Source organism: Balaenoptera physalus (assembly GCF_965194825.1).
Source record: "Balaenoptera physalus genome assembly, chromosome: 15".
Classification (NCBI taxonomy): domain Eukaryota; kingdom Metazoa; phylum Chordata; class Mammalia; order Artiodactyla; family Balaenopteridae; genus Balaenoptera; species Balaenoptera physalus.
Genome location: NC_138894.1, coordinates 61,905,636 through 61,925,012, shown reverse-complemented (window position 1 = coordinate 61,925,012; position 19,377 = coordinate 61,905,636). Strand labels below are relative to the sequence as shown.

General features: G+C 41.1%; 1 long non-coding RNA gene across 1 annotated transcript; it reads left to right on the top strand.

The window, feature by feature from the left end:
- Positions 1-23: 23 nt before the first annotated feature.
- LOC309644270 lies at positions 24-18,272 on the top strand. Its single transcript, XR_014254334.1, has 2 exons — positions 24-1,201; positions 13,719-18,272. It is a non-coding gene; the product is annotated as an uncharacterized lncRNA (long non-coding RNA).
- Positions 18,273-19,377: the final 1,105 nt, after the last annotated feature.

Here is a 19,377-nt window from a genome sequence, read left to right as displayed (position 1 = left end):
ACGTAGGGGGAGGCACATGTTGTTATAACTTGGAAGACGGAAAAACCTGTTTCTCCCAGGACATATGATCCCCACGAGATATGTGCATTACAAGGTGGCTTGATATATCATTCCAGAAGCGTCTCTTTCCGTTCTCTTTCCTTCACGTCAGCATGTTCAGTCCCTCCACCCCTGCGCTTTTCAGTTGGTAGAGTCGGAAGAGGTCGACTCCTCCCAGGTTCGCGCAGGGGCTTGCGGGGGGCCAACTAGCGAGAACACCCGGGAACCCTCGAGAAGAGCCGACTGTGAAGATCCCGGAGTGTGGGACATTTCTCTGCGGAGTGCGGGAGTGGTGGCCGACGTTACGCGGTTCCCGCTCCAAGCCCAAGATGCCGCGCCTACTGAGAGGAACGTTCTATAGTCAGAAGTGTGGGACCTGAAAAACGTTAAGGACCTTTGCACTGTGCTAGTGGCCTACAAGGTTAAATATGTGATTTGTGTGCTTGGGGCCAGGGGACAGTGTAAAGGTATACGGAGGTCCAACTTTTAAGTCCATGAGCAGTGCCTTGCTTTATGAAATGGATGGATTCTAACGAAGGTCGTATAGTTTTAAAGCTGGCGGTGAACGCATTATATTACCCAACTCCCACCCCACCCCTTCCTTCAGTAAATGCGCCAGCAAGATAACAGTATAATTAAGAGTCCTGAAAAAAAAAAAAGTCCTAAGCCAAATCTGGGGATAAAATAGGAGGCCCCCAGCCTTACGACTTGGAAGGGTACCCTGTGCATGTAAATCAACTTAAAGATTTTTTGCATATTATATATGTATATTTGGGTTACAAGTTCCCAAGTTACCCAAAGGTTTCGACTCATAAACATAACTCTTTTAAAACAGTACTGTGATATCTTGCCATCTCAGTTTGTAAAAACACTAATTGATAGTCAAGTTATGTATGTATTTTCAAACAGAATTCAGAGCAGCTTTCTCAGCAAAGTTTTGCCCGTTCAGTATCTGTTGGGGCAATCGGAGTTATGTGGGAAGCCGAGAACAGGCTTCAAGTATAGACAACTCTCCAACGCCCTCTCCACCTAGCTGTATTCTAAGCATTCCCAGGTGAAAGCTCAGAAGTTTTTCCCGGAAGCCCGACGAGGAGCTCCTTGAAAGCAGGAACTGTGAGACCTCTTCCTGTAGCGGAAGCACGTACCCAGTGCCAAGCACACGGTAGGTTGCATTAAATAATTACTGAATAAATGTGTTTGGAGGTTATCCAGCTCATTTCTCCTTTGAGAGATGAGAAAAATGAGATCCAAAAAAAGGTTAAATGATTTACTCTGGGTTATACTACTAGGCACTAGGATATAATTTATTTATTCACTCATTCAACACCGATTTATTGAACACATATTCAGTGCCAGACACTATTTGAGATGCGGATACAGCAGAGAACAAAACAGACCAAGTCTGGATTTTGATTCGATTGGCTCCAAAGTTTAGTTTAGGAAGACAGATAAGAACTGTGATGTAAAATAAATAAGGGGAAAGGAACTGAGGGTGGTATGCTTAACCCCCTCGGAGAACAATGAGGACGGTGTGGATGAGAAGAAAGAGCAAAAGGGGTGGCGGGGACCGTGGGCGTTGGGATCTGAGAGATAGTTCGGGGCCTCATCATGCAGAGCGTTGTAGTAAGGACTTTGATTTTTATTCAGAATGAGATGGGAAACCATTGGAAAGTTTAGTATGTTGTGATATGAATCCATTTGCATTTTTAAAGGATCACACTGGCTGCTGTTTGAAAAGGTGATTTTAAGGGAATAAGGGTAAATAAATGTAGGGAGACCAGTGAGGAGGCTGGTCTCCTTGCAATAATCCAGAGTACAGATGGTAGTGGCTTGGACAAGGGGGGTGGCAGGTGAGAGAATGAAAAGGGGTCAGATCCTCACTCCATTTAAATAGTAGAACCAAGAGGATTTACTGATGGATTGGCTATGGGATGTAAGTCAAAAATGACTCCAAAATTTTTGACCTGAGCAATTAGAAAGACAGAGATGGCACTGATTAAGAAGGGAAAGACAGGGAAAAGCCGATTTAAAAGGTGAAATCAAAAGTAGTCTGGAATATTAAACTTGAAGTGCCTGTTAGACATCCAAACGTCAAGTTTGAGTAGGGGGTTGGCTGTATGACATACAAGTCTGGAGTTCAGAGCTAGAGATACACTTGGGAGTTTACAGTCTGTATCCATTATTTGAAGCCATAGAAATGGATGAGAAATGGATGAAAGCACCTAGGAGGAAAATATGGATAGACAAAAGATGAGGTCGAAGTACTGAGGTTTATGACACTTCAGTATTTAGAGGTTGCGAAGATGAAAATCCAGCACAAGAAACTGAGAAGAATAGTCAGAGAGGTAGGGGGAGAACCAAGAGAGTGTAGTGAGTTCACAAATAACAGAGAGAAATCTTTCAACCATGGGAATTATCAACCATGTAAAATGCTGCTGTTAGTTCTGGTAAAATGAGCACTCAACATTGACCATAGGATTTCTCAACTCAGAGGTCCCTGGTGATGCTTAGAAGAGCCATTTTGGTGACATGTTGAGCTAAATGATTGAGTGAAGCAAGTTTAAGAGTACATGAAGGAAGGGGAAGTGGAGATTTAAATTTAAATAAATTTTAAAATTCAGTTCCTTAGTAATTAACCACATTCAACCACATATAGCTAGTAGCTACCATATTGGACAGCACAGAGAACATTTTCATCATCATAGAAAATTCTACTGGACAGTGCTGCAGTAAGGGGTGAAAAATTGATAATGCAGCATAAGATGGAGAAACAGTACATTGAATATGCAAGACAGGATGGGATCCAGTACAAAAGTGAAGGCATTGACTTTAGGTAAGAATCCAGACAGTCCAACCAATGTCACAGAAGGAAAGACAAGGCATGTGGTTGCAGAACCAATGAGGCTGGTAGAGGTAGTAGTGAGAATGAATGCATATTCTTTTCTACTTGCTTCTAGCTCTGAAACCCTTAATCCCCAACCAAGATTCTCTCTGTTCTTGTACCAGGCTTCCTCTTGAAGTATGAGGCAATACTGATGAAATTTGTCTAGGCATTCATTTATTCAATCATGAATGTATTCACTATTAAACCCCTAAGTTCTGCCAGGCAGCAAGTTAAGTGTAGAAAAAAATATGATGGGCAAAAGCAGGCATGGTCCTTACTGTTATGGAAGTTACATTCTAAGGGACAAGGCAGATATTAATCAAATAATCACACTAAATGAATTAAACACTGAAACAGGGGTTCTGAAGGAAAGAGACATGTTTCCTTGAGCGAGTATGCCTCACCTGGGAATCAAAAAAGTTTCCAGGGAAGGGATCTTTAAGTTTAGGTCTGAAGGATGAATAGCTGTTAACACACGCAAGGCATGTGCTGTGTGTGTGTAAGAGAGAAAGAGTGGTTTTGCCTGTTTTTCTGTTCAGACTTAACCAAGTTGTTCTCAGATTTCTTTAGTCTCCAAAGATGTGACAAAGTGGAAGAGAAGCCCAGGTTGAGCATCCTTGGTTTCTCCCTCAGTTATTCTGAACTATGAAATGCGTTCAGCTGTTGGTTAGAAAATTAGGGGTCCCCATCCCAGTAAATAGAATAGCCTCTGAACAGAATCTTAACAGTTTAGAAGCCAGACTTTGCGGAAGTACTTAACTGCTTTTTTTTTTAATATGTAAAACTGGTGATATCTACCCTTTCCTCCCAGGATTATTTGGGAATATTAGTGACGTACTTACAGGTGCATAGGAAACTGTGAAAAATAATGTTACTACCATCAATATTGTTGTTGCTTTTCATAATCAAGTCTAAACCTCATGAATTTGGGTTCTTCTCCAGTCTCTCCTTGGGGTCCAGTTTTGACACCAACATCTTTACTGCCTAATAATCTATAGCCAGTGTCCCAAATTCCTAACTCAGTTTTCTAGTTGCTAAATGCTTAGTGTAAGCAAAACACGGGGCAAGTTACATCTCAGGGCAAAGAAATTATTCATACTACATTTGATGAGCTTAATTTATAGGAGAGGATAAAACACATATTGTATACAGATAACCATTACATTAGGCAGTGTGATGAGTAGAATGAAGAAGAGACAAGCCAAATGATAGCCAGGCAGGAGAGCAGAAGAAGGTTTCATAGTGGGAATGATATTTCAGCCCTCGTAGGCTGGGGAAGATGTTAAGTAGTAGACATCATGGCGAGAGGACATCTAGTCAGAGGGAACAGTAAAGATACAGAGCTCTCCTTTCTGTATATACATCCCTTCTTAAACTACAGAAAGTGTTTTTGGACACAGAAGTCTGCCCAGAGCCTATCGAGTAAAGGAGAGGATCTCTAAACCAGTGGGTTCACGCTTCCGTGGCTATGACCAATGGTAAGAAAATACGTTTTATAAGTGACATAAATACACACATACCAAAAAATTTTATAAAACAATAATGAGCCTTGCTACATGTGATGCCATTAGATATTTACTTATCTATTTTCTATTTCATTTTTTAAAATGCTGATTGATCCTAATTCAAACAAACCAGCTATAAGAAGACATTTTTTAGACGAGTATAATGCACAATACAAGAATTATTGCTTTTTTAGTGTAATAATGGGCTCTGTTGCTATGTAAGAAAATACTTGTATATTTTTAGAGATACATGCTGGCATATATAGAAGTAAATTAACATGCTGTGTGGAATTTTCTTGAAGAAACCTCCCCAAGGAATAAAAGTTAGAACAAAAGGACATAAGAAGCAAGTGTGAATATCTTGCTATTTTTTAAATCTGGGTGGTGGGTGTATAGGAGTTCATTTTACTATTCTCTCTACTTTGTATATGGTTTTAAGTGTTCATAAAGAAAAAGATCTTAAATGCTGGTTGTATTTTGATTTCACTATTCATTAATACAGCATGACTTGGAGTTTGAAAAACACTGCACTCAATCATGTCAATATAAATGCAGGGTAAACAGAAACAGGCAGATAAATGTTTCAGACTGTACCTCTTCGAACTGGAGACGTGCTCATGGGAACAACATGGTTGATTGACTTCTCCAGCAAATAGCTGCTCAAACATCAAAACTTGCTGTTGTTGCTAAGTCATTTTAAATAAAACATGAAATATCTGAGATTGTAGCTAATACAATCTAAGACAAAGATTTTCATTTAAGATCAAAGTTTAAAAAAAAAAAGATTTAACTTCAAAATTCTTAGCTGAAAGTATGGTACTCAACGCCCTGAATGGGAAATTTACAAGGCAGTGGACATTAATCTCACTTAGGTCAAATTAACCTTTTCTTGGCCTCATATAATTTATGAGGAATCGCAAAGAATCAAAAACTAGAGCTGATCATTCATAATTGTTTGTTGGCCTTTTTGGAGTCTCCTCCAATTTTCACACAAATACATCCAAACTAGTGTGAGCAAAGAACCAAGTGATTGCCTTGAGTTTAAAAGCCTGGTTTGCTTAAAAGCCTTAACATATTTTAAGCAACAGATTTAATGTTTAGTTATGATTGTATTTTTTCTTAAGGCAACTTGTCTGATGAATCAAGGGCTTTTTTCATCTGTGACTACATTTTTCATATCCAAATTTAGACATGTATGTAATTCCCAATTATTCAAAAAATATTCTGCTCAGACCTTTATTTGCACACAGCCCCGAGATTCTCATTATAAGTGGAGGTCCAATTTGTCATTGTTACACCCTTCAGCAACACTTCCATCAAACAATAATTCTTTCTTAAGTGCACAAACCAGGAAGACAGATGCAGGGTCATTTACTATAAGAAAGTAACCAGCATTGGCAACAAGGGGTTATTGCTGATATTTTCCCAGTGTTACCATGTGTGAAGGCTGAAAGTTTATGTGTTTCCCACAGGGCGGATAGTGTCTGGATAAATCAATATAGAATAGTAGTCAAACGTAATTGGCATTTCAATGTACTATACAACTGAATCCCTTCAAGACAGAAAACAGTTATCATCCTTGTAATAGCTGAACATAAACTTTAGGAAGTCTTTATTAACAGTCATTGTTAATTCCCAAAATGTGACATGGGTCTCTTAAATTTCCTGTTTAACTGAAGTTTTTTTTGTAGTTGTTGTTTTTAAGGAACTAGAAAATATATTTAATTTTCTAAGAGCAATAGGTAATATGAAATTTTGTTTTAGCTTATGTCTCTCTAAGGGTTGGAAAGTAATTTCTTTTACAAGTTGGATACTTTTATGCAACTTACCTTCTGATAATTTCAGTTTAAGCTGGAGAGGGAAACTAATGGAGTTTACTTGTGCTTAGTAAAGAATATATGGATTTTTCATTGCATTAAGTTGCAAAGACATTGATATGGCTATTGTTCTTGGCTGCCCATCTTGCTTTCCAGGCCTGACTAGGAGGAATGCAGATCACCTGCAAATGTGGCACAGCAAGCAGGATGTAGAACCAATGTGTGTCTTGGGGTTGTCTCCCACTGGAAAGTGAGTGGTGTGTTTTCGTTGAGTGTGGGACAGTTGAATTACATTATATTAAAGCACTTTTTTGAATTATATATGGCAAGAAAGATAGGTGTTTATCGCTGCATGTTAGAAGGAGGAGACTGTCAGCATTTTTTTGTCGTTGTTCCACAATGTTTCCCCTACATTCATACTTCTAATTTCCAATATTACACCCCACTAGTGGTCAAGGGATCAGCACATGAGCCAGGCCTAGCCTATGAGAGAATCCCATCTTTTTGGCTAGAGTAATAGGGACCCAAAATAAGGCAAATGGCATAATTCATTGAATTTTTAACGGCAGCTGGTAGGAAAGACACCTTATCCTAGAGTTATCAGCCGTGAAAACGTGAATCAGCAATTGCTGGTGGCCATTCTCCCTGCCCCACCAAGACACCTGTATGTAGTAGGAGAGAATGAGAACAACACAGAGAAGCAGAGCCAAGGTCTGGAGAGAAGCCTGATGACTTTATTGGTGTTTCCGTATCCAGTTGTGCTTGAAGCCAGATTTACCCCTGGATTTACCAGGTACATGAGCCAATAAATCACCTTTGTACTTAAGCTGGTTTGAGAGAGCTTTTGCTGTTGCACTAGAAAAAGGCCCAACTTAATACATACTGACTTTGGGTAGTACCATTATTCTCCATAGTTTTAGGTTTAATTCTTTAACAGCATGCTTCCTCTAAACATCAGTAAGTTGATTTTTAAATTATTTTTACTGTTTTAATTCATTCTCTGTGTTCTCATTTCTTTATCATTTTGTTGATTATAACTTCATTACATTAAAAAAAGATAACACACTGAAAATGTTGAAAGATTAAAATATAACTAAGCTATACTCCAAAGTTTCAACAAAAGGGAACAAGTCAAGAATAAATGAATGTTTTAAAAAATCGGATATACTCCAAATTGAAACTAGCACACCAAAAATATTCCACAGCAAAATTGTGCAAGAGGTTGAGGAGAAACACCCTAGAACAAAGGTGAAATGGTCTGCTGACCAAGTGGCTTGGAAATAAGACACTCAAAGAAAAAAGTCTCCACACTATACTCTACCACCATCTCCCCAAATATAATTAGCTGCACTAGGGAGCTTAGTTTCTTTAACTTCTACAGACCCCATATTTTACATAACTCCCCAGGTGATTCTGATGCACACCAAATTATAAATTCATTGCGTGAATTACATACGTTAACTCATTTAACGTTCCTAACGGTTCTATAAGGTGGGATCTGTTAGTAACTACATTTTATAAATGAGAAAACTGAGGCACAGAAAGGCTAATTTGCTCCAGATCACACAGCTAATAAGTGACTGAGCCAGGTTTGAAACCAGGCAGGCGGGTTCCAAAGCCAGTGTGTATCTAACCACTATCCTACACTGTTTTAAAATAATAACCACAATGCAAAGGCACAGCAATGATGGTGACAATTGCAGGCAGGCCTGTAGAAGAATATGTCTGGGTTTATTGGGGGTCTTTTGCTACTCTGCCTCCCAGGAACTCTTCCACCCCAACCAACACTGATTTCTGAACTTATATTCAACTTAAAATCAGTATCACACAATTTGGCCTTTAATTATGCCCCTTTCATTCTGTTAGTTTGGCCTTCTCAACTGGATGAGAAATTGAGAACTCAGGTCTAGTCTTACTTCTCCCCTTGCTTGTAGCACCTGGTGCAGGGCATCGGAAAGTTATTTGTCGACCAGATTTGTAAGTGCTAAATTGACTTTAGAAACTTGTGACGTGTGAATTTTAGATTCATTTAGGACTGAATTCATGAGATTGACATTACATTTAATCAGTTCCTACCCATTTGCAGTTTTAGATGTTTAACCACAGATTTCCTTCCTTCAGTCACACCAGATATTCTTTTGTTGATCCGCACTGCTCAAAGCCCCGATTTATTTTGCTGATCAAATTGGTGTGAGAACGTTCCCTTCCTGCAGCTGAGAGCAGTTCTTGAAAGATTTTCCTTTTGAGAAAGTTTCCAGCAAGCTCTTTCTTCTTTGACTTTTTTTTTTTTTCCTTTAACATCTTTATTGGAGTATAATTGCTTTACAATGGTGTGTTAGTTTCTACTTTATAACAAAGTGAATCAGCTATACATATACATATATCCTCATATCTCCTCCCTCTTGCGTCTCCTTCCCACCTTCCCTATCCTACCCCTCTAGGTGGTCACAAAGCACTGAGCTGATCTCCCTGTGCTATGCGGCTGCTTCCCACTAGCTATCTGTTTTACATTTGGTAGTGTATATATGTCAATGTTATTCTCTCACTTCGTCCCAGCTTACCCTTCCCCCTCCCCGTGTCCTCAAGTCCATTCTCTACATCTGCATCTTTATTCCTGTCCTGCCCCTAGGTTCTTCAGAACTTTTTTTTTTTTTTTTTAGATTCCATATGTATGTGTTAGCATACGGTATTTGTTTTTCTCTTTCTGAGAAATTTTCAGTGCTTGTGATTGGTCTGTTCGTATTTTCTATTTCTTCCTGGTTCAGTCTTGGAAGGTTGTGCTTTTCTAAGAATTTGTCCATTTCTTCCAGGTTGTCCATTTTATTGGTGTAGAGTTGCTTGTAGTAATCTCTCATGATCCTTTGTATTTCTGCAGTGTCAGTCGTTACTTCTCCTTTTTCATTTCTAATTCTGTTGATTTCAGTCTTCTCCCTTTTTTTCTTGATGAGTCTGGCTAATGGTTTATCAATTTTGTTTATCTTCTCAAAGAAGCAGCTTTTAGTTTTATTGATCTTTACTATTGTTTCCTTCATTTCTTTTTCATTTATTTCTGATCTGATCTTTATGATTTCTTTCCTTCTGCTAACTTTGGGGTTTTTTTGTTCTTCTTTCTCTAATTGCTTTAGTTGTAAGGTTAGGTTGTTTATTTGAGAGTTTCTTGTTTCTTGAGGTAGGATTGTATTGCTATAAACTTCCCTCTTAGAACTGCTTTTGCTGCATCCCATAGGTTTTGGGTTGTCGTGTTTTCATTGTCATTTGCCTCTAGGTTTTTTGGTTTTTTTTTTAAACTTTGGGTTTATTTATTTATTTATTTATTTATTTATGGCTGTGTTGGGTCTTCATTTCTGTGCGAGGGCTTTCTCTAGTTGCGGCAGGTGGGGGCCACTCTTCATCACGGTGCGCGGGCCTCTCATTATCGCGGCCTCTCTTGCTGCGGAGCACAGGCTCCAGACGCCCAGGCTCAGCAATTGTGGCTCACGGGCCTAGTTGCTCCGCGGCATGTGGGATCTTCCCAGACCAGGGCTCGAACCCGTGTCCCCTGCATTGGCAGGCAGATTCTCAACCACTGCGCCACCAGGGAAGCCCTCTAGGTATTTTTTGATTTCCTCTTTGATTTCTTAAGTGATCTCTTGGCTATTTAGTAGCGTATTGTTTAGCCTCCATGTGTTTGTATTTTTTACAGTTTTTTTCCTGTAATTGATATCTAGTCTCATAGCGTTGTGGTCAGAAAAGATACTTGATACGATTTCAGTTTTCTTAAATTTACCAAGGCTTGATTTGTGACCCAAGATATGATCTATCCTGGAGACTGTTCCATGTGCACTTGAGAAGAAAGTGTATTCTGTTGGTTTTGGATGGAATGTCCTATAAATATCAATTAAGTCCATCTTGTTTAATGGGTCATTTAAAGCTTGTGTTTCCTTATTTATTTTCATTTTGGATGATCTGTCCATTGGTGAAAGTGGGGTGTTAATGTCGCCTACTATGATTGTGTTACTGTCGATTTCCCCTTTTATGGCTGTTAGCATTTGCCTTATGTATTGAGGTGCTCCTATGTTGGGTGCAAAAATATTTACAATTGTTATATCTTCTTCTTGGATTGATACCTTGATCATTATGTAGTGTTCTTCTTTGTCTCTTGTAATAGTCTTTGTTTAAAGTCTATTTTGTCTGATATGGGGATCGCTACTCCAGCTTTCTTTTGATTTCCATTTGCATGGAATATCTTTTTCCATCCCCTCACTTTCAGTCTGTATGTGTCCCTAGGTCTGAAGTGGGTCTCTTGTAGACAGCATATGTATGGGTCTTGTTTTTGTATCCATTCAGCCAGTCTATGTCTTTTGGTGGGAGCATTTAATCCATTTACAGTTAAGGTAATTATTGATATGTTCCTATTACCATTTTCTTAATTCTTTTGGGTTTGTTTTTGTAAGTCTTTTCCTCCTCTTGTGTTTCCTGCCTAGGGAAGTTCCTTTAGCATTTGTTGTAAAGCTGGTTTGGTGGTGCTGAATTCTCTTAACTTTTGCTTATCTGTAAAGGTTTTAATTTCTCCATTGAATCTGAATGAGATCCTTGCTGGGTAGAGTAATCTTGGTTGTAGGTCTTTTCCTTTCATCACTTGAAATATATCCTGCCACTCCCTTCTGGCTTGAAGAGTTTCTGCTGAGAAATCAGCTGTTAACCTTATGGGGATTCCCTTGTATGTTATTTGTTGCTTTTCCCTTGCTGCTTTTAATATTTTTCTTTGTATTTAACTTTTGATAGTTGGATTAATATGTGTCTCAGTGTGTTTCTCTTTGGGTTTATCCTATATAGTACTCTCTGTGCTTCCTGGACTTGACGATTTCCTTTCCCATGTTAGGGAAGTTTTCGACTATAATCTCTTCAAATATTTTCTCAGACCCTTTCTTTTTCTCTTCTTCTTCTGGGACCCCTATAATTCGAATGTTGGTGCATTTAATGTTGTCCCAGAGGTCTCTGAGACTGTCCTCAATTCTTTTCATTCTTTTTTTTTTTTATTCTGCTCCTTGGCAGTTATTTCTACCATTTAATCTTCCAGCTCACTTATCCGTTTTTCTGCCTCAGTTATTCTGCTATTCATTCCTTCTAGAGTATTTTTAATTTCAGTAATTGTGTTGTTCATCACTGTTTGTTTGCCCTTTAGTTCTTCTAGATCCTTGTTAAATGTTTCTTGTATTTTCTCCATTCTGTTTCCTAGATTTTGGATCATCTTTACTATCATTACTCTGAATTCTTTTGCAGGTAGTTTGCCTATTTCATCTTCATTTATTTGGTCTTGTAGGTTTTTACCTTGCTCCTTCATCTGTAACATATTTTTTTGTCGTCTCTTTTTTTTTTTCTCTCTCTCTTTTTGATGGGTGGTACTATATTCCTGTCTTACTGGTTGTTTGGCCTGAGCCGTCCAGCACTGGAGTTTGCAGGCAGTTGGATAGAGCCAGGTCTTGGTGCTGAGATAAGGACCTCTGGGAGGCCTCACTCTGATTAATATTCCCTGGGGTCTGAGGTTCTCTGTTAGTCCAGTGGTTTGGACTCGGAGCTCCCACCACAGGAGCTTGGGCCTGACCTCTGGCTTGGGAACCAAGATCTTGCAAGCCTCATGGCGTGGTTAAAAAAAGAAAGAAAAAGAAAGAAAGAAAGAAAAAAAAAGGATCAGTACAATATCAAAGAATAAAAAACAAAATAAAATTAGAAAGATAAAAAATATATTAGGAAAAATAAAACTGTAATTGAAACAACTACAGGGTAAAATAAAACCACAACAGAAAAAAGGAAGGGGGGGGAACAAGCCAAAAGGAGAGAACAATAACAAAGTATAAAGAATAAAATAAAATTAGAAAAATAAAAGATTTATTAGGAAAAATAAAAGTTTAAAAGAATCAATAAGAATGAATCAACAAGGTAAAACAGAACCCCAATCTAAAAGAGGAAAAAAAAAGCCTTGGCTGTGGGGGCGGAGTTTAGGCAGGGGGGCGGGGGTGTGTGTGTTTGTGTGTGTGTGTGGAACTTAGGCAGGGGTGGGGTTTAGGGTGGAGCAGGACCTAGGAGGGTACTGGGACACGTTCAAGGTCGGGCAGGGCCTCTGCTTAGGACCTGTGCAGGTGGGGAGAGGCAGCACGTGGAAGGGAATGCCTCTGGAGTCTGGGGTTCTGGAGTTTGGAGGTAGGGCCCGGAGTGAGGGTGTGTGGGTGGGGTTTAGGCCCAGTGCATTGGAGGGGGTCTCAGAGGGGGTCTCCGAGTGTAGAGGTGGGGCCCTGGGTGGGGGCGTAGGGGCGAGGCTCAGGTTCTGAGCAGCAGGAGGGAGGCTCAGAGGGCAGAGGATTAGGCCCGAGCCTAACAGGCTCCCTGGTGCCTAAGTGGACAGGCAAAGCACTGGCTGCGTTCCCTTCCATTCCTTCGTGCCCCTCCCCCACCGTCTCCCCCAGGGTGTCCCCTGTCACCGCTGGACCCCTAACCGCGGGTGGGTCCCACTGGCTGTAGGAACTCCCCTCCCCCAGCCACCCCTCAGGGGTGCCGGTCCTGGAGGTCCGGCCTTTGCTTTTGCCCTCCCTTCCCTCCCTCCCACTCCCTCAGGACCCGCGTGGCTGGAGGGGGCCGGAGCTCAGCAGTTTCCTGGGGGCCCAAGTGGGCAGGGGAAACCTGGCCATGCTCCCTTTTGATCCTCTGCCCTCCCAGTGGTCCCCCAATTTACCCCTTCCGACATGGGTTCCCTTCCCCTCCCCCAGCTGCCCCTCAGGGGAGCCAGTCCAGTCCCGCCTTCACTTCTCCTCCCCCTTCACTCCCCCCACGCCCCACGTCCTACCTGGTCGCTGGGGGTTCCTCCCATCGCCTGAGGTGTCCGTGGTCCCCCACCGGTGCCTAGTAGGTGCCCTAGTTGTGAGGAGACGTGAATTCTGCGTCCTCCTAGTACGCCATCTGACTCCGCCCTCCTCTTTGACTTTTGTTTGCTTCCTAGAAATGCCTATGCTGGGGCAAAATTACTTTATCCAGATGCCAGTGATTGAAAAGACATTCTAATTATCTGTTGATGGTAAATCATAAAACTTTTTTGGAAACCCTTTTGTCTAGCCTGTAAACCTTCAGAGGAAAAAGTGTTTTACCTGGTATCACTAAAATAAGCTTGGTGTTTGGAAATGCTGTAGGCTTGATTGCGTTGAATTATAAATTGAATCATTACTGACTTCTGAGAGGTTTTCAGGGATTGTTTTATTCAGCTTTGCTGACTACGCTGCCCATAGCAACTCTGGCAGTGATTCCCCTACTGGCACGAAGGGGCTGCCCCGCTGCAGAAATTCATGACGGCTGCATTTGCCTGCAGAGTTTGGAAAGACCTAAGGTCTTTGGAGACTAGAAATGTGTTTTTCCCTTGTCTTAACTGGCAGTATGAGCCTCTGGCATTTCAAAGTGCAAGTCATTAGTGTCCACCGGGGTGATGTTAATCTGTCTGTGTTTCAGTCCCAGGACATTTTCCAGTTGCTTCTGCCACAACGATCTCTGCCATCTCAGTGCCTCTGATGCCCCTTGTGAATTCAGGAAGCTCTACAGTGCCAGCTGGACTTCACAAAAGCCAGTTGCTACCCGATCCTCTTTCTCTTCCATCTTTCTGCCATCTTCAAAGAAATCTCAAAGCTCATTTAAAAGGTATAGCTTCTGCCTGGCATTTTCAAACTTGAACTGAGAGAAACCTGTTCTTGTTCGGGTTTTTTTTTTTTAATTCTCAATAGGAAGGAGACTTTCCTTTATTTTGAATTTAGGGCTTGAGTCATACTTAAGCTGACTTTGATCACATTCAGGAGAAATAGAAGACTAGCAGACGGAGAGGAGGGAGACATGAGAATTGCCAGGAAGCAAACAAAAACAAGGCCTTTGAATGGTTGGAAGGGACTCAGGAAAGCCAGAGGGCCCAGGTGATGCTCGAAATGGTTGTGTGGAGTTGAAACTGTCAGGACATCCTGTCCTCCTCCATCTTCCCAGAAAGACTAAGCTGAACCCCTGCTGTCTGAGCTATGATTTGGGGGAGGACCCAAAAGGGGGAGGGTGTGCTCCTTTCATCAGATTGTTCCAGACTTCCCAGTGGGTTAATATGACATGGAGCCAAACCACACCAAAGAGCTAGTTGACGGTTGTTAAGAGCCTTGGCCTTTTATTTAATCATCAGGAAAACCAAGGCTGTAGGTGCTGATAAAATGCCAGATTAATTATTCAGAAACAAGTGTCTGGGAATGGACCAAGCGTTGTCTCATTAGCATGCAGTGTCCATGCTGGAGTCTGGTTAGAAAAGCCACAGAGGCTGCAGGAGGGGTCAATGGCAGGGAACCAGGAGAAAAACAAAATTACCTTTCCCAATGTTGTGTGGTGAAATATCATACTGTAGAATGCCCCCATCCCCGATATAGGGTACTCTCCAGTAATGCGCTTTGGCCTAGGCCTGGTTCTAGAATATGCGAGGCAATTATTCTACCAGCCTCCTGAATCTCTGCTCATAAACTTGGCTTTTTTTCCTCTTACAATTCACTGTGTCTAAGGCCAACCCTCCCACTTTTCTTCAGATCTCACCTCCTCTGGCCTACTCAAGGACTTCACTTCTGAAATTTTCTCTTCTTTTTCCTGCACCATTAATTTCCCCTCTCTACTAAATCATTCTCATCAGCATGCATTCTAATATGTTTTCCATCTTAAAAAAAAAACTCTCAAGACTCTACTTCTCCTTCCAGCTATTCTCTCTTTTTTCCCCTTACAATAAAATCCCTGAAAAGAGTTGCCTATACTGTTATTTTTTTTTTTCCCTCCATCAGTTTCCATTCACTCTGGAACTTATTCACATCAGGCTTTTGTCCCCACTATTCCAGTTACCAATGTGTTTGTGTAGCTAAATCCAGGGATGAATATTCCTCCTAAGTCTCTTTTACTGGATTTCCTCCTTTTCCAGCCTCTAAATGTTGCAGTGCCCTGGGCCTCAGATCCCTTCTGTCTCTACCTTGGCAATCTCCTCTTCTCGTGGCTCCATATACCATCTTTAGGATGATGACATCCAAATTCCTATCTCACTTCTACTCTGAGGTCCAGTCTCCAATTCCTACTTGGATGTTTAATAGGTATTGCAAACCTCCCATGCCCAAAGCAGAACTCTTCATTCCCTGCCCTCTCTGACCCAAACTGCTTCTCCCACAGTCTGTCCTGTTTCATGGCTATTCCATTCTCCTAATTCCTCAGTGCAAAACCCTAAAAATCATATTTTTCCTCCCCTCTCTCTCGTACGATGCGCCCAGTCTATCAGCAAGTTCTGTCAACTCTACCATCAAGTCATACTGCACTTCAGTACACTTCTTGCCATTTGCATCATCATCTCCCACCATTATCAACTCTCACCTGGACTCCTAAAGTAGCCTCTAACCACTCAACCACAGTCTGTTTTCTACATAGCAACCGAAGAAATATTTTTAAAACATAATCGAAAAATTTTATTCCCCTAATCAAAACTCTTTATGGCTTTCCCATCACACTGAGAACAAAATTCCAAAGTCCTTACTGTGGTTGCACGAGCTCCTACCTGATGTGGCCCCTGCTCACTTCTGCAGCCTCACCGACTTGTTGGTGCCTCTTTCCACTCACACTAGCCTGCCTGTGGTGTCTCCAACATGTGAAGTTTGTCTCTCAGGTGTCATAGTCCCAGGTTTCATTTATAGTAACAGTATACGATTTATGGAGCTCCTACTGCAGGCAAGCCAATACATAAGGCATTTTTACCTATATAATTTTTAATTCTAACCATGACTCCTCAACATAGATATTATTATTATCTCCTCTTTACAAATGAAGAAACTGAGACTCAGAGAGGTTAGGTAATTTGCCCAAAGTAGCAGAGCCAGACAGTGGTAGAACTGGGATTCACATCCAGGTGTGTCTGGTTTTAAAGTCTAAACTCTTCCCACTGCACTCTGTTACTTCTTTGTGATCAGGATATACCAGTGCAGACTTAATGCCCTCAGTAAAATGTTACTTTTTTGGTGGGGGCGTGGTGTGTGTGTGTGTGTGCATGTGTGCGTGCACTCATCTCCTGGTGCTCATTATAAAGTTGACTTAACGCTTTTAAAAGAGGTTACTGAGGAAATTGATCTTGTTTGTAAACTCCTTAGATTTCCAGAAGTGTGTGTGTGTGTGTGTGTGTGTGTGTGTGTGTGTGTGTGTGTGTGTGTGTGTCTGGAATATAGCATCTTCCCACCTGAGTGATAGAACCTGTAGGGCTGGGGAACAAGCCCCAGGGTATCAGCTGCAGTGAAGGCTCTCTTTTGTCTCCAAATGCTAATAGTTCTGGATTCAAAATCTTTTCTCTCCTTGACTGGACCCAGAGATAAAACAAAAAACTTAACAGCATATAATTTGGCATTTTACTGGTACGGTAGGCTCACAAAAATTTTGTTCTTCCTGACAAGGCTCAGATAATTCTATCAAAATAAATCTCTGAAGGAAAAAAGCTTTCTTTTAAAGTCTATGAGAAGCCTTTTCAAGAACAAAAATAACACTTAAAACTGATATTCTATGTATCTTCTTTTTCTTCTCTTTTTCAGAGAAATTCTGCCCTTTCTGATAATAGAAAATAAAAATGTCAGGGGGAAAATGTCAAAATTTGGCAACTGTAGAGAGTACAAATTTCCTCCAACACTGTACTTTGAATTTTAAAGAGTTTTGGGCACAGGTTGTGCAGGAGTCAGATTTTCACAGCTACATGTATCCTTCACCAGTGCCCACGTCCATGAGTTTTGTACTTGGTCATCAGACCTTGACTGAGAACGACTGTGTTAAGGTTCTCCAAAGAAAGAACCAATAGGATATATAGAGATATATATAAAAGGAGGTAATATTATAGGAATTGGCTCACAGGATTATGGAAGGCAAGAATTCCCCAAATCTGCCATCCACAAGCTGGAGAACTGGGAAAACTAGTGGTGTAATTCAGTCTTACTCTGAAGGCTTGAGAACCAGGAGTGCTGATGTCCAATGACAGGAGAAGATGGATGTCCCAGCTCAGGTAGAGAGCAAATTTGCCCTTCCTCCACTTTTTTGTTCTATTCAGGCCCTCAGTGGATTGGATCATTCCCACCTACATTGATGAGGTCAATTTCTTTACTGAGTCTACCCATTCAAGTGCTAATCTCATCCAGAAATACTCACAGACACACCCAGAAATTATGTCTAACCAACTCTCTGGGCATCCCTTTAGCCCAGTCAAGTTGACACATAAAATTAACCATCACTATTACCATTTCAAGAGCCAAGTAGTTTAACGTCTACTCTAATGGTCTCTCTTAAGTTTGCTCTCTCAGGCCTTGTGGACACTTCTCTGCCCAAAATGTGCTTGATGAGAGATAGCCAGTTCCTTGCAGGTAGATTTCACAGAAAAGCTGAGTAGTCAAACTGAATTTTCTGTGCATTTCAGTAAAGTCACATTTACCATATGTTCAACATTGTGCTAGGTAGTATGAAGGCTACAGTGGAGAGGAAGAGAGAGCAAAAACTCATTTACCGAGGGCCTATTGTGTGCCAAATAATTTATAATGCATATATAATTTCATGATACATAGGTTAAACATTTTTCTTCATGATTAGAGAAGAAAGGAGTCTTTAAAAGGTTAAGTACCTCAACTCAAGCTAGGGAATGGAGGAGTTAGAACTGAAATTAAGAATTGTCTGAGGGGCTTCCCTGGTGGCGCAGTGGTTGAGAATCTGCCTGCCAATGCAGGGGACACGGGTTCGAGCCCTGGTCTGGGAAGATCCCACATGCCGCGGAGCAACTAGGCCCGTGAGTCACAATTACTGAGCCTGCGCGTCTGGAGCCTGTGCTCCGCAACAAGAGAGGCCGCGATAGTGAGAGGCCCGCGCACCGCGATGAAGAGTGGCCCCCACTTGCCGCAACTGGAGAAAGCCGTCACACAGAAACGAAGACCCAACACAGCCATAAATAAATAAATAAATAAATAAATTAATTAATTAATTAATAAAAAAAAAGAATTGTCTGATACTAAAACATATGCACTTTCCACTGCACTGTGTTGGCACAGGCATGGAACTAAAGTTGAGGTTCCCTTCCAAATGTGCTGTGATCCCAGATGCAATGCCAGATTTTCCAAATAACAAATTCTGAAAGAATTTGGTGAAGAGGAAGAACAAAGTAATTGGATTATCAAAGAAGGTTACACGGAGGAGGCAGGGTAGGAGCTGAACATTGAAATCTGGGTAGAGTTTTTATGAGAAGGAAGGAAAGTCATAGAGGGGAATTACAGTCTGGGAACCAGAATGAGTCAAGAAATAGTGGGGATTGATAGTGGCATGTGAGGGGTGAAAAGGCAGTTGCTCTCTGCTGCTGAGAGTGTGTGCTGAAAGCAGGAGATAGGGATATACAGGTATTATGATCAGATTGGAGAGTACTTTCAAAGCCAGGTAGAGTTATAAGTAGAGAGATATGGGGAAGAGTGGATAGCCCATATGCCTTCCAGAGGGAGATATTTTATCATCAACGGAAACATGGTAGAACTCTCAGTGTATGTGAATCCTCTACCTACATTGGAAAATGTAAACCATACTTTTGTTATGCAATATAGTAAAAAATAAAGTTACTCTTCAGATAGAAGATAAAATACATACAACTATGACCATTTTGACATAGTGCACACAAGGACCTTCAATTCACCATCAACAGTGTCTCAGAAATAAGAGAAACAACCATGTCTTCTTAGCGCAACAGTGGTTGTCAGCACCATGGACAGCGATACTGTGGCGGCGCGCTGCATCTCTAGGCAGAGGAATTTAGACTTGGTGAGGTAGATCTGTCAGTACCAAACAAGTGGAACGGAATCTTTCAGGAATTTCAAAGATGAATCTTTCTACCAAGCTTCCCTTTCTTTGGACTCCCACCAGGGGGAGGAGAGCCCCACATGTGCTCTCTTTAGAGACTTGATGTACAGATGTGTACCGATGTACAGAAAACTCAAAGCTTTCAGAAAATTAAAACTAATTGTTTTTACAAAGATTAAGGACCCTGGAAGAAGAAAATGAGTAGTGGCACTTTTACCCTTCTGAACTCAACTTTCCCTTATTACCAAGACATGGAACTCTG